At 36.0% G+C, this 13,579-nt stretch overlaps 1 protein-coding gene and 1 long non-coding RNA gene across 26 annotated transcripts in view; one reads left to right on the top strand and one right to left on the bottom strand.

Moving 5' to 3' along the window:
- Nucleotides 1-13,579, top strand: part of BAZ2B (bromodomain adjacent to zinc finger domain 2B) — a 335,625-nt gene that overhangs the window by 20,157 nt on the left and 301,889 nt on the right. For 19 of the 25 annotated variants that reach the window (XM_056793921.1, XM_056793922.1, XM_007494232.3 and 16 more), the window contains exons 1-2: nt 9,284-9,422; nt 11,382-11,494. The exons of 4 other annotated variants lie outside the window; for them this stretch is intronic. The gene's annotated coding sequence lies outside the window, so the exon portion shown is untranslated. Of the gene's footprint in view, nt 1-9,283; nt 9,423-11,381; nt 11,495-13,579 lie in introns of those variants that run through there. 2 more of the 25 variants (XM_007494230.3, XM_056793915.1) reach the window with 2 other exon arrangements.
- LOC130453704 (uncharacterized) lies at nt 7,827-9,274 on the bottom strand. Its single transcript, XR_008911214.1, has 2 exons — nt 9,003-9,274; nt 7,827-8,209 (listed from the first exon to the last, which is right to left on the bottom strand). It is a non-coding gene; the product is annotated as an uncharacterized LOC130453704 (long non-coding RNA).

Genomic DNA, 13,579 nt, shown 5'->3' with positions numbered 1-13,579 from the left:
TGGATTGTATAACTTCAGAAAATCTATGTGGAAAATTGTTATTAAAATAAAAATAATTAAAATATTTGATTAGTTTTTTCTGTGCAATGAATTTGAATAACCATAAGCTTAGATAATTTGCCCTATATTATTCATAAAACACAAAAGAGGAAATATGAAGTAAGAATCAAAAAGTCCTAAAATTTAAAGTTCGTTAAAATGTGTTTCTGTTTACTAAAAATATCTTGTGAAACTCTGGACATTTTTCTGTTTGGATTGGGGTAGGGAAAGTAGGTGTTTTAAGTTAATATAACAGTGAAAAATTTCTAAAGTAAGGCCTAATTTAAAGGACAAAGTAAAAAATTTTAGAAAGCTATTTTGCATTGATGATGATAATGTGTTGGTCTAGAACTATTGGATTAAACTGACATAAGAACCCATAAATTTGTAAGCATAAGAATATAGTCTTTCCTGAGAATTAAAAAAAAAATCCACACTGAATATGACTGAGGAAAATGACAGCATACCATATACTTAGCATTCTGTTAGGCAGCTGTTACAAGTTAATGAATGTTTAAGCTTTGGTCTGTATCCTAAAGGGCATCCACTCCCCTCTCCTAACAAAAAATGTTGAGCAGCTTTCTACTGTTTCTAGGAGAAAACACTAGGTCTTCTGTATGAAAGACCTTCACAGTTGGTTTCAACATGGCCTAGTAGACTGATTTCCTATTACCCTCTTTTGAGCACTGAATGTTCCAGCCATTCTGGATTGTTTGTTCTATCTACCCCTATACAACATTCTATCTCTTGCCTTTGTACTTTTGTATTATTGCTGTATTGTATTGAATTGTATTCTTATTCCCCATGCCTGTGGAATGCTCTTGGAATTGCCATCTCCCTCTAGGTTCAAGTACAACTTTCACTGATAGCTTTTCCTGATTTTTACTTCTTCCAATTTGCCCATTGCACCCTTGGCTCCCAGTTTATTTTGTTTCTAATTCTCTGTACAGCATATATCTCAGTGAAACTTCAGCTCCTTGAGATGGGCTGTTATTTTGTTTTTGCCTTTGCATTCTTAGGGTCTAGTACTGTGATGGCAAACCTATGGCACACAGAGCACTCTTTGTGGGCATGAGTGCTGTCAGCCCCTCCCCCCATGTTTGTTACTAGAAAGGCAGAGGGACTCAGGAGGACTCAGGCTCCCTTCCCCTTTCCATTGTTCCTGATGATATATTTTCATGCTCCCTGCCCCTCTGTCTAGCAGTCCAATGGGAGCACACAGGGAGTAAGGTGGGTGGCTCACAGGCAGCAGAGCTGGAGGGAAGCAAAGTGCTTGAATTACTCCCCTCCTCCCTTCACCTGTGCTGAGGACATTTGTTCACTTCACCTGCCCCTCTGCCCAATAGGAATGTTTCCTCCCTCCTCGGTGTGGGGGTAAGGGGGGAAAGAGATGAACCTGGCACTTGGTTGAGCAGGTGAGGCATGGCATGCAGTGTCTAAAAGGTTTGCCATCACTGGTCTAATACAATGCCTTGAATATAACAATTGATTATTAACAAATATTTACTGATTTTAATTTAATTGAATCTTAAAAGAGGATGTGAACAAAGGATAATAAATCTATTATTAGCAGAGGTTTAATGCTAACCTAAATTGTTTAATAAATAAGATTTCAGAGGAGAAATGAATGTGTAAGTAAGCTTTATGAAGGTAGTGATATTTTAGTTGGGGAGAATATATGATATAGGCACATGGGAAAGATGTTAGAATGGGAGGATCGGGGAAATGCAATGAATATAAAAACTGTAATGATGTGGTATGTTGATATATGAGGAAACTAATCTATAGTTATAGAGTATGAATGTTAGCTATTCATGGGAAACAAATTTAGATAGGTAGAGTGGGGTTAGATTGTGGAGCCCATTGAAAGTCAAGGAGAATAGTTTGGAATTTATACAATAGGTAATGGGGAGGGGGAATCTAGGTAACACAGTGGTTAGAATGCCAAGCCTAGAGTCAGGAAGATCTGAGTTCAAATATGATCTCTAGTTATATGACCCTGGGCAAGTCATTTAACCCCATTTCCTAGCCCTTGACCCTTTTCTATTTTAGAATTGGTAAAAAAATAAGTGTGTGTGTGTGTGTTTTAAATAAGGTAATAGGGAACCATTTTAACAGAAAAAGGATAAAATAATGTTTTTAAAGGAAAATATGATCTTTTACTAAGAAAGTAATGTCATAAATATTTAAGTTTAGATGAATCATTATGCACACAAAAATAAAAAGTTTGTTTTCACTTAAGATTTAAGGAACACCATATAATATATTCCAGCTCCTGGTAAAGAATTTGTTAAACCTTGTTGGAGTTTCCATACTTTATAATTTTACCATATGGTGATACTTTTGAGAATTAATGATGCTTTGTGTTTTGTGACAATGTAATCTTAAATGTATTTTTTTGAGGGGGGAAACATACATTGTTTCATTTAATCTCACAGTGTTCCTATAGGTGAGATGGTTAGTATTCTCTTTTCAGAAATGGGGGAAGTAAGATATATAGAAGTTAATTGATTTCCCTAGCATCATCTAGTTGGAGATTGACATAGAATTAGAACCTAGTTGGCTGGAACAATAATGTACTAGGCTTGGCTGTATAATAAATGTTTCTTAGAATCATGGGAACTAGTCATAATAAATATAATAATATAGGACCTTGAGAAATCAGCTATGCCAGTCTTCTTACTTCATAAATGAGGAAACTGAGGCTGAGAGAGATTAAATGACTTGCCCAAGGGGACATAGGTTGTAAGGAGAAGAGCTGGGATTCCAGTCCTTCCTGCTTTTTCTGCTGCAGCACAACTGCCCAAACTTGCCTTGAGTTAGAGATTCATTTGGGTTGATGGGCATCTATTTTGGATGACCTTGGAAAAGCTGTCATTAGCATCTTCCTTTGAATTAGTTTCCTGATCTTATTTTCTTCTTATAATACCTACTCTGAAACTATAGAAATTTTGATTGGATTGATGGAAGGAAGGAGGAGGTCTTTTTGGAGCAGGGAGAATTTAGAACAGCATAAAGGCACTGAGTTCTTAAGAGTCAGGTGAGAGGAGTATCAGGCATGACACATGGAAGGAGGAAGCCAAAAGGTGGACTGAGAACTCTAAAGGCCTACTCTTCCTTCTTTCATTTTTGCCCAATATATTTTCTGACTAGGGGACATAGTTTGTAACCAGCTATCTTAAAAAGAGGCTTTGGTGGAGGATGACAAAAACAATAGCTCATATGTCTCAAAAATGGCTTGTGTCATATAGAAATGGTTGTCTTGCTGTAGGAAGTCAGACTATAAATATTTTAGATTAAGGAACAGATACTACATTGGCATTGTAGTACCCAGAAGATCAAGCCCAAACTTCTCGTTCTGATATTCAGTAGTTACCATCATAGAACCCCACCTAACTTATTAAATATGCCTCTTACTAGTACCCAACCAATATTTTCAGCCTCTGCTTTCTCAACTATACCCCTCATGTACCATGTTCTAATCCATCTAAATAGTTTTGTGCATGCTGTTATCTCCATATGAAAAGTTAGTTATTCTTCTTTCTCTTAGCCTGTGGAATCCTACTCCTTCATCTAGGATCACTTTAAGTACTTGGGTGGTATTTATTATAATAACTTGGTCACATAGAGTGAAAGAAAGTTCATGTTAGATGGGGAATGTCAAACTGAGAACCCACTAGGTCCTGAAGCAAATTAAAATATAATTGGGGAATGTTTAACAAAATAAAGAAAACACAACAAATAATGTTAATTTGTGGTTTTCTAAGTCAATTTGCAGCAGCAGTTTCTATTGGACTGTGACAGGACTTCTAAGACAATGGAAATTAATCTATTAAGCACTGGTGAATTTTAACCTCCTTTCATGAAAATGTGTCTATATGAATGTAGCATATGTTAATTTCCTTAATACAAAGTATATGATGAAAATAAGTTAACCTTTTTATCCTTCATAATTTTTTACTCTAATTTAAGTGATATGTATCTTCCTTCACAACATAATGAACATGGAAATATGTATCATAGGATATGCACAATCTATATCATATTACCTGCTGTTTTGTGGGGCAAGGGAAGGAGTGAGAGAACATGTCTGAGGCAAAGAGAATTGTCAGAAAACAATTATTAAAAATTGTATCCATCTGTAAAAAATTTTTGTAAATGGGGAAAACCCCTTTTCTTTAAAAGTATATTATTAAACATTTAAAAAGTACCTACTATGTGCCAGGCACTGTACTAGTTGCTGGGGATACAAACATAATAGAAACAATTTCTACACTTGAGGAGCAGAGCTTATATTCTAGGATTATTTATGAAAAATTGCTGTACTGTTTTAGATTTGTAGCACATTAATTAGACTGAATTTTACTGATCCCAGAACATACAATAGTATTTGTATTCCTTTCTTTGTGATTGCCTGAAATTGAGTGCTGAACACACAGCTCTCTGACCACCTTGGCAGTATGGAGGAATCTTGTAAAGAGTTTTCTTAACTCCAGTAAAGCCATTGCCTTTAATATATCTTCCTCTTTTTTTTTTCCTTCAGTGGCAGAATGTTTAAAACATATATGTGTAAATTAACAGTAGCCATTCTTTTGTTAAACCAAACTTTGGATTTCACTGGTGTAGGAATCTTGAAGTAAGGAAGCATCCTCCACCAGTTCAGATCAGCTCTATAGTTAAAGAGTCTTAAGGTGTTGCTTGGGGAAGTTGGAAGTGACTCCCCTAAGATCTTGAAGCCATCACAAGTCAGGGACAGACCTTCCACTCCCCATCTTTCTGGCTCTTAACAGTTCTGAATCCATTATGCCATACTTCCTTCTCTATCTTTAACCATAGAAGTTACATAATAATACAGATAGAATGGTCCTTAAAGATCATCTAGCCCAACCAAGCTATTTTTATAGATGAGGAAATTAAAGCTTGGGGTAAAGTAAATGACTTGCCTAAGATCTCACAGCTAGTTAATAACACTCACCTTCCCTGACTTCTGGTCTAAGACTTTTCCTATTATACTTAAATGCCTCTAAAAGAACTCTGAGTTGCCTAGAACCTGACCACTTAAATTTTCTCTTTAGCATTGACCTCATTCTCTCCTTCATTCTGGATCTAAGTCATGAAGACAAATAGTTAAAAGGTATGACATCCTGAGACTCTAATTAGAGAAGAGAGCAGGGGTTCTATATTAGCATTGTGGGCAATAATGAATACAGTCATAGACTTACTAGTAGTAATTAACCCCTGAACCTGTCTAAAAATGGCTTCAGTGCCATGAAAGTTTATTGCTCTATTGCTTATATAACTCTAGTGTTAAGTGTGTATGCCTGTTCTTAAGCTTTTATTAGAGAATGAAGTCTTATGTAGTTAAAAGCTAAAAATATTCAAAAGATGTTTAAAATTAGCAATCACTTCATATTTTTATACATATCACATGTATACATTGTATATGGGTGTGTTGTATGTATACATGTGTAACCCGTTTAAACTGTGTGTATATTTATCTAATCATGTAAACGCAGATTCTCATTGATGATTTTGATTCCCATAGCTAGGCTCTCACAAGATCCCCTCCTCAGGGTTCTTTGAGTAGCCTCGATGGGTTAGGGATGATTGTCTAATGCCACTGACTCAAGCCTCCAACAGCACGTTTCTTACCAATCTTATCAGTTGAGAATCATTTAGTCATCTAGCCTTAAGTTGCTTTAAGACAGGGATATATAGTTAGGTGGTCCAATAAGGACATTTGATATTAAAACTTCTCTACTCCACCCCCAAGTCTATCCCATTCTTTCCCTTAAGTACATACAATGCCCAGGAGACAGTAGGCTCATACTTAGAGAGCGCATGCAGCAAAGGGATCACCACAGCTTCTGGTTGTTAGAAATTCTTTTCTCTCATGGGTGGGATTCTCAAGGAGCTCCCCTTAGGCATGGTGTCATCTCTTTGCTTGGCTTCTTATAGAGCTGTGAGTCACCTCTACTCTTGGCTTTAGAGGAAACAGACACTGCCCCTAGCCAATTTAGGGATGCTATTTAGTACATCAAGGAGAGGACTGGAAACTCAACATTTCTCTAGACCTTTTGAAGCAGGAAAAGCCTCCTCCAGTCAAAGAGAGGATAAAAAAGAAACAGACCTGGTGGAGGAGGTTGAGGACTTTCTTTTGCTACTAGGTCGTTCCCTTCAGGGATGTACTAGAAAAACAAGCTCCAATATCTAGAAAAGCTTCCTATCGTAGCTTTTATCCAGGATCCAATGAATAGAACAAAATCTCACAGCCAATTGGAATAAACCTTTTGCCTGGCATGATTTTGCTTCAAATGACTTTCAAAAATTTTTCTTAGTCCAAAGTCTTTTGATTGTTTGAGATATATTCTTGTCTAGTTAAAGTTTCCTAGATTAAAATGAGATGAGCCCCCTGACTGTCTTTTCCTTTGTATCTTCCAACACTTAGCTTGTTGACTTGCCTTGGTTTAAACTCCACTCTTACATATTTTTGTTTTCTCTCTCTCTCTCTCTCTCTCTCTCTCTCTCTCTCTCTCTCTCTCTCTCTCTCTCTCTCTCTCACATATAGATGACGGAAAGAGAGAGAGAGAGACTCAACAATAATTTAGCAAATGTTTGAATGTTTACTGTGTGCCCTGGTATTGTGCTTGATATTATTACAATGAGAGTTCCTTGAGACTAAGGACAGTTTTGTCTTTCCCTGTATACCCTGGTTCTTAGCACAATGCTTTGCATACATAGCAAGAACTTAATAAATGCTTTTTAATGCATTCATATGATGTATGTAATGCATGCTTCCTGCATGTATCTTGCAACCTAACTGGACAAAGTATAACCATGTAAAAAATTGAATTATTTTACAAATAATATAAGAGATTCAGCAATGTAGATGATATAGTCAAATGCCTGATACACTAATAGAATTAGAGGAAGCTACTCTAATCTTTTTTTAATCCTTACCTTTTCACTTATTATCAAGTCTAAGACAGAAGACAACAAGGGTTAGGCAACTGAGGTTAAGTGATTTGTCCAGGGTCACACAGCTAAGGAAGTATCTGCATATATTGAGATGGTCATGTGATTTCTGCCAGTTTTTGGTCAGTTGATTGGTCAGTTATATGGATGGTTTTCCTAATGTTAAACCAGCCTTGCATTCCTGGTATAAATCTCATATGGTCATAGTGAATAACCTTGTGATGATTTGTTAGTTTTTTTGCTAGTATTTTATTTAAGATTTTTGCATCTATATTTTAAGGAGATTGGTTAAGGAAGTATCTGAAGTGAAATTTGAACTCAGGTCCTCTGAACTCCAGGTCTGGTGTGATACCAAGATGTCTCAGACTATGGTAATCTTAAGAGAAGGGCAAGGTCACAATGGGTTGGAATGATTAGGGAAAACTTCATGAAAAGGGCAGGATACCTGTTCTACAGTAACTAGCAGGATTTAAATAAGTGTAGAGGAGGTCATTACAGAGATAGAAATAGCAAGAGTAAAATGGATAATATGAATACTACCTGCTTTTCAGGGTTGTTGTGAGAGTCAATTGAGATATTATATATAAAGCACTTTATGCTAACTCTTATTATAGTAGTTTAGTAGATAGCGCTTTGGACTTTCAATCAGGCAAATCTGAGTTTAAATGCTGCCTCAAAAACTTACTAGCTTTGTAACCATGGTCAAGTCTCTGAATCTCTTTATCTATAAAATAGAGATAACATTAGTAGTACCCACTTCACAGGACACTGTGAGTTGATATGAGATATGAAGCACTTGACAAAATTTGAAGTGCTTTAGAAATATTAGTGATTTTTATTGCCAGGTAGAGAGGAATGAACCAAAGTTATAATTCAAATCAATAAGGATTTGTTTCTTTTTCCAGTAATCTTTTTATTCATTCTTTCTTTACTTCCAGGATGATTTCCCAGAGCTGCTTTATTCTCAAGACCTTCCTCCTAATTTCCTTATTCTTATCTCCTGCTTTGTTGGGAAAAAAATTGAAGCTTGGTCTTCACCTTGACATTATCTTTCTTTTCCCATTAATCTTGTCCTTTCAGTCTCAGAGGAGGTGAGGGCATCTTAGGTGGCCAGGATAACTTGTGCAAAAATGCAGAGATATATACTTATATATAGGAGAACAGGAGTTCATCTAGGGATACTGAAAAGATGAGCCTGGAAAGATAGGTCAGGGTCATGTTATGAAAGGCCTTGATAGCTACCTTCTTTGTACTTAATTCTGTTGACAGTGGGGAGCCATTAAAGGTTTTTGAACAGAGGAGTGATAATCTAAAGACTGTAGGATTTAGAGTTGGAAAGGATCTTAGTGATCATTTAGACAAGATATTAATTTTACAGGTGATGAAACTGAGTCACAGAATGGTCATATGCATACCTAGATTTGGCTCTCCCACTTACTAGAACTGAAGTCTTTTAACAACCAGCCTTTTATTACATTATACCATTCTAATTAAAGTAATCCATTCTAAAGCTCCCTTGAAGTAGTGATACTATTTTTACTTGTTCGTTTTTAGGTTGGAGGGGGACAAATCTTGTGAGTGTTAAGGAACTTGATAGAGACTAATGGAAGCAGAGAGAGTCTAGTATGGGCATGATACCAGTTCAGACTTCAGATTGCCTCTCAAGATTACATGTAGCATTTATTATGAACATTACTTTTCTAGAAGGATATTTTTTTTTCTGGGTATATGGTAAACAGAAAGCTCTGTTTTGTCAGTGTTAAAAAAAATTGTCTGAATCCTTAAGGCAGCTACCAGGTCACATTTAAAGGGTCATAATGCAGTGTACCATCTGAAGGAATGTCTGAGAACCTATGATGGAAGGTTAAATTAGGGGTCTCAAAATGAAAAGAAAATGTGTGAAAATCTCACTCATTGAAACTTCAAGCATTATACAGTTGTCCAGAGCCTGAATTGAGTCTATCCAAATTCCTTTCTAAGTTACTTACCTCTGGTGACTTTGGTCATTCATGGGAAAATAAATTCCAATTCATGACAAAGTTGGAAGAAAAGTATACTTTGCAGTGAGAATGGTGAAGGGAAAAAGCTATGAAAGATCAGAGCCCTGCCTATGGGTCTACTTTTAAGATAGCTTAGACTGCATTTTTTTTTTATAGTTTAGATGATTTTTCTTAAAAAATTAAATTACTATATATGCTATTCAGCACTTGACTCTCAGCTTTCAGCTGTTATCTTAAAGCACTTGCTTCTATTTTCCCAGATCCTACCTTTGTTGCCATAGAAACAGGAGTGGAATAGGAAACTGGCAGCCAGCAGCCAGCAACTGAAATTAATGAGCATTCTAACTCTCCACCTGTAGCTGCTGTTTCCCATTTCAACTCCTGTTTTAATGGAAATGAGCAAGTAAGGTAAGGCGTTCACCAACACAAGAAAGAAAAGTCTAGAACCAAACTTTAATTTTCTTCAGAGTTGTTGATCTGACTTCATAGGCACTGGAAGACTTCAGGGAGAGAGATTTTAATTTCTTTTTTATGGCTAGACTGATAGCCTTCCTTTAAAGTTGTACTTTGAAATGCCCATTTATGTGACTTTCATTCCTAATGAATTCAAGAACAACACATTTCTCTGGGAGGTGAAGTGGAAGGTAGTTAGTTGAATTAAAACCCCCTCCCCCCACTCCACCCCCCCCCCAAGAAAAAGTCTACAATAAACAAAATACCAAAGTGTCCTGGAAAAACAAAGCCTTCTGTCTTAGCAGCAGTTTCTTGTCTTTTAAAAAAACAACCCAACATTGTTGATATAATTCAAATTTTAGTGTGAACTCTTCTTTCCTGTTATTTATTATAACTTCTTATATTATAGTTGAATATGAGTTTGCAACTGCCATTTGAAGAATTTGAATTCCATTACTGGCAAATTTTCAAAGGTTAACCCACCAAAGTTCCTTTTCTTATGGATACAGTTTTAGTTCCTCGATGTTCTATTGCAGTAGCATTACTTTCTATGGGTATAGTTGACTTCTCAGCTTGCTTTCTTGGGTACTATGGGCAAAAAAAGTTTTCAATTATTAGCAATTTCAGGCAGCCCTGAACATATTTCTTAAATTTTGAGAAAAATTTACTATTAAGAATTTAGCAGGACATAGTTCTACATGTTCTTGGTAACAGTGAAAAAATAAAAATTTTAAAAGGAAGCAAATATTTTACCCAAAAGAATGTAAAAAGGCAGAAACACATCTAATTTAGGCCAGTTGAACTTTGTTCCATTGAACCCTTGAAAAGTAGAAGCATTTGTTGTTAAGGTAGCCTGCAGAGGTACTTACTTTTCAGTGAAAGCTGTGAATAAAAAGACCTCAAAGGCTTTCCAGGGGTGTTTTGCTTGTTTTTGTTTTTAATTAACAAACAAAATGAGGTTGCTTTTTTGAATTTTTGCTTTGAGTCCCTGGATTTGAACATGATTTTTAAGAGACAGGAACAAAAGTTTCTAAAGTGGTGATGCCTTTTAGGAGCTTGCCCAATTTTTACTGAGTTGGTCTTTGAAGAGAAACACATAATTAAATAATTAAAAACAGAACTGCTTTCAATATCTTTCTAATACTTATTTTACCCCTGGTTCTCCCTAGGCTTGGATTTTCTTAAACTATATGAGGCATTAAATTTTCTTTCTATTTTGGGCCTCATGTTCAGATTCCTAGATTACAACAAAATTTCCTTTCAGGATGGTAAGGCTTAGACTACTTAAACTAGTATTTTTCTCACTTACATGTCTTTACAGTTGCCAGTGGACTCATAGTTATAAGCATTGTTCAGGATTTATCATAGTTTATAATCAAATGCCTTTGAGGATTTCAGGTACTGCTGAGTTCCTTTTCTCAAAGTTGGCAATTTAGGATAAATTGAAATCATTAGGGTAGCTTTTGACTAGTTAATCAATCTTTGTGACTTCATCACTAGGTATGGGGTAATGGGGTTTTTTTCTCCTGCAATTTAAATAACTTTTCCCATATTAACCTAATTTCTTAGTTTTGTTTGACCTCAAGATTATGAACTTGAAAAGAGAAATGCCTTTTTGGAGGATATTTATGTTTATTAAAAAGATAGTTCTTGAGGGAAAGCTGACTAGAGGCCCACTTATTATTCATTGATATTATTTTCCTATTTCAAAATTGTTAGAAGCTTCAGATACTATCCAAAAGACTTACTTGTAGTTAGTTTTTATTCACATTGTTTTTATATTGTAATTGTTTATATTTTGTTTATATATAGTTAACGTAAAATTAATCTATTTCAAAGTCAATATAAAGTGTTGGATTGCTCTTACAGATTAAAAGTATTATTTTTAAAATGTCACAAACAATATCTTTTTAGGGGTGGGATTGTGACATCAGAAAGAACTTAGCTGTTTGCCATGCAGTTGACATTAGTTCATTTGCAAATTGAGTTCAAGGCTGAAGTCACCTTTTGGAATGATAGCATCCAAGGTAATTAACTTTTAATGTATGGTAAAATGTTTTTTCTTAATATTGCATTTAAATTTTTCATCAAGTAATTATTAAAAAAACCGATGGTAATAATGGAACATATTTTCCCCTCGAAATTAGGATTTAGAGAGTTGGCATTTGGGGTTTATGTTAAACCAATTTCAGTAACTTCAACAATTTTCAATTAATTTGTATTTGTTATTTGAATATTAAAATCTAGTAAGATTTAGAGGTGATATCAAAAGTTTGTGGCAAAAGGAAAGTATTCTATAGGTCAGTGATGGTGAATCTATGGCACAGGTGCTCTCTGTGGGCACATGGCCTCCCCCTGCCCCCCAAGTTCCTTACTAAAAAGGCACAGGGACTCAGGCAGAGTCTGACATTTTTTCATATCACCCACCCCTTTGCTCAGCAACCCAAAGGCAGTGCATAGGAGTTAAGGTGGGTGGCTCACAGGCAGCAAAACTGGAGGAAAGCAGTGTACTTGGGCCACTCTTGGCCCTCCCCTTCCCCCACTCTGAGGACATTCCTCACTTCACTTGTCCTCAGCATCCCAACGGGAGTGCTTTCTCCCTCTCCTGCATGGGGTGGGGGTGGGCAGGGCATACTTGGTACTTGGTGGGGGGGAGGACACAGCACCCAGTCTCTGGGACCAGAGGGCATGGGCATGGCACTCAGTCTGGGGAGCAGGGTGGAGGTGGGGCCCATCACTCCTTCTCTAAAAGGTTTGCCATCACTGCTACTGGTGATTGATCCTTTACTTTACAAAAAGCCTATCCATGTGAATGGGTAAAAAAGGGAGCCCCAAACTCCTGACACCAGAGGATTACAACACCAGTTGAACAAAAGCCATTTTTTTCCTCCAATTCAGAATACCTAAAGAATGACTTGAAATTTAGAGGATGTCTTCTCTTACATAAATATGGGGAATTTAACACTTTGCTTTTGCTGGGAATTTGCCATTGCTTTTCATTGGAGCGCTTAGTAGCTATTGTCAAACACCTATGATTTCACTGTTTCTCCAAGAGGCATATTTCAGTGCCTTGGAAATAAGTCAGCAGTTTGCGTTCAGGACCTGTGATATATTAAGTAAAATGCTGGGTGCTGCAAGGACTACAAAAATAAAAAAAAACTTAGTCCTGCTTAGTAGAACGTGAGGTTCCATAAAAGAGAAAGAGACAAAGTGGCATAGCATTTCCAGGAAGAAGATAGAATATTAATTTGGGCGGCATTAGGGAAAGCTTCACCAAGAACATAGTGTTGGAATTTTTATTTTAGAGGAAAACAAACATAATACCTATCCTGCCCAATGTTCCTTGTCCTACCACATCTAACTGTATTAGTTTTTCTTTTAAATCTTTATCATCTCTTTTAGAATCAATACCAAGGACTAAGCAATTAGTATTAAGTGACTTGCCCAGGGTTATACAGCTAGGAACTGTCTGGGGTCAAATTTGAATCCCAAGTCCTCCCACCTTCAGGCCTGACTATCCACTGAACCACATCTCACTATATTATAATCGGCATATGTGTTTCTAGGTTTAAACAACTGACATGCACATTTTTACAACCCAATCTTTATGTAAAATTGGGAGCTATTTTCCCTATTCTAATTTGAGATTTAAGTGCTCTTAATTTCTTTCAATAGATACCATTCTGCTTTTACATTATACTTGTTTGTATTATGCAATGCTTGCCTTGTATAGTCTTACTATTTCAAATTTCAAAATAAATTTTCTCTTGATTAAATTTTGCTTTCTTTTTTCCCAAAGTTTTGTTTGATGTTTAACTTTCAGCACCCATGAAAATTATATCCTAAAATGGTGTGGAACATGTAGAACATAACCTGATTACAAATTCAGGATTATCTTTATATTTCAGAGGGCAATATAGAGTAACACATAGTAACCTAGGTAGATTTGTATGAATTTGAATGGGATGAGTTAAATTATATTAACTTGTATCTTTATACATTTATTTGTTTATATTAAATCAATATCATTTGGAGAATTCCTTTCTTTTTTTGGACTTGATTATCTATCCCAAATATGCAGACACACACACACATAAAATCTTCCCAGTGGC

This window comes from Monodelphis domestica, chromosome 4, assembly GCF_027887165.1.
Source record: "Monodelphis domestica isolate mMonDom1 chromosome 4, mMonDom1.pri, whole genome shotgun sequence".
Taxonomy (NCBI): Eukaryota; Metazoa; Chordata; class Mammalia; order Didelphimorphia; family Didelphidae; genus Monodelphis; species Monodelphis domestica.
This window is presented reverse-complemented; position numbering and strand designations above follow the sequence as displayed.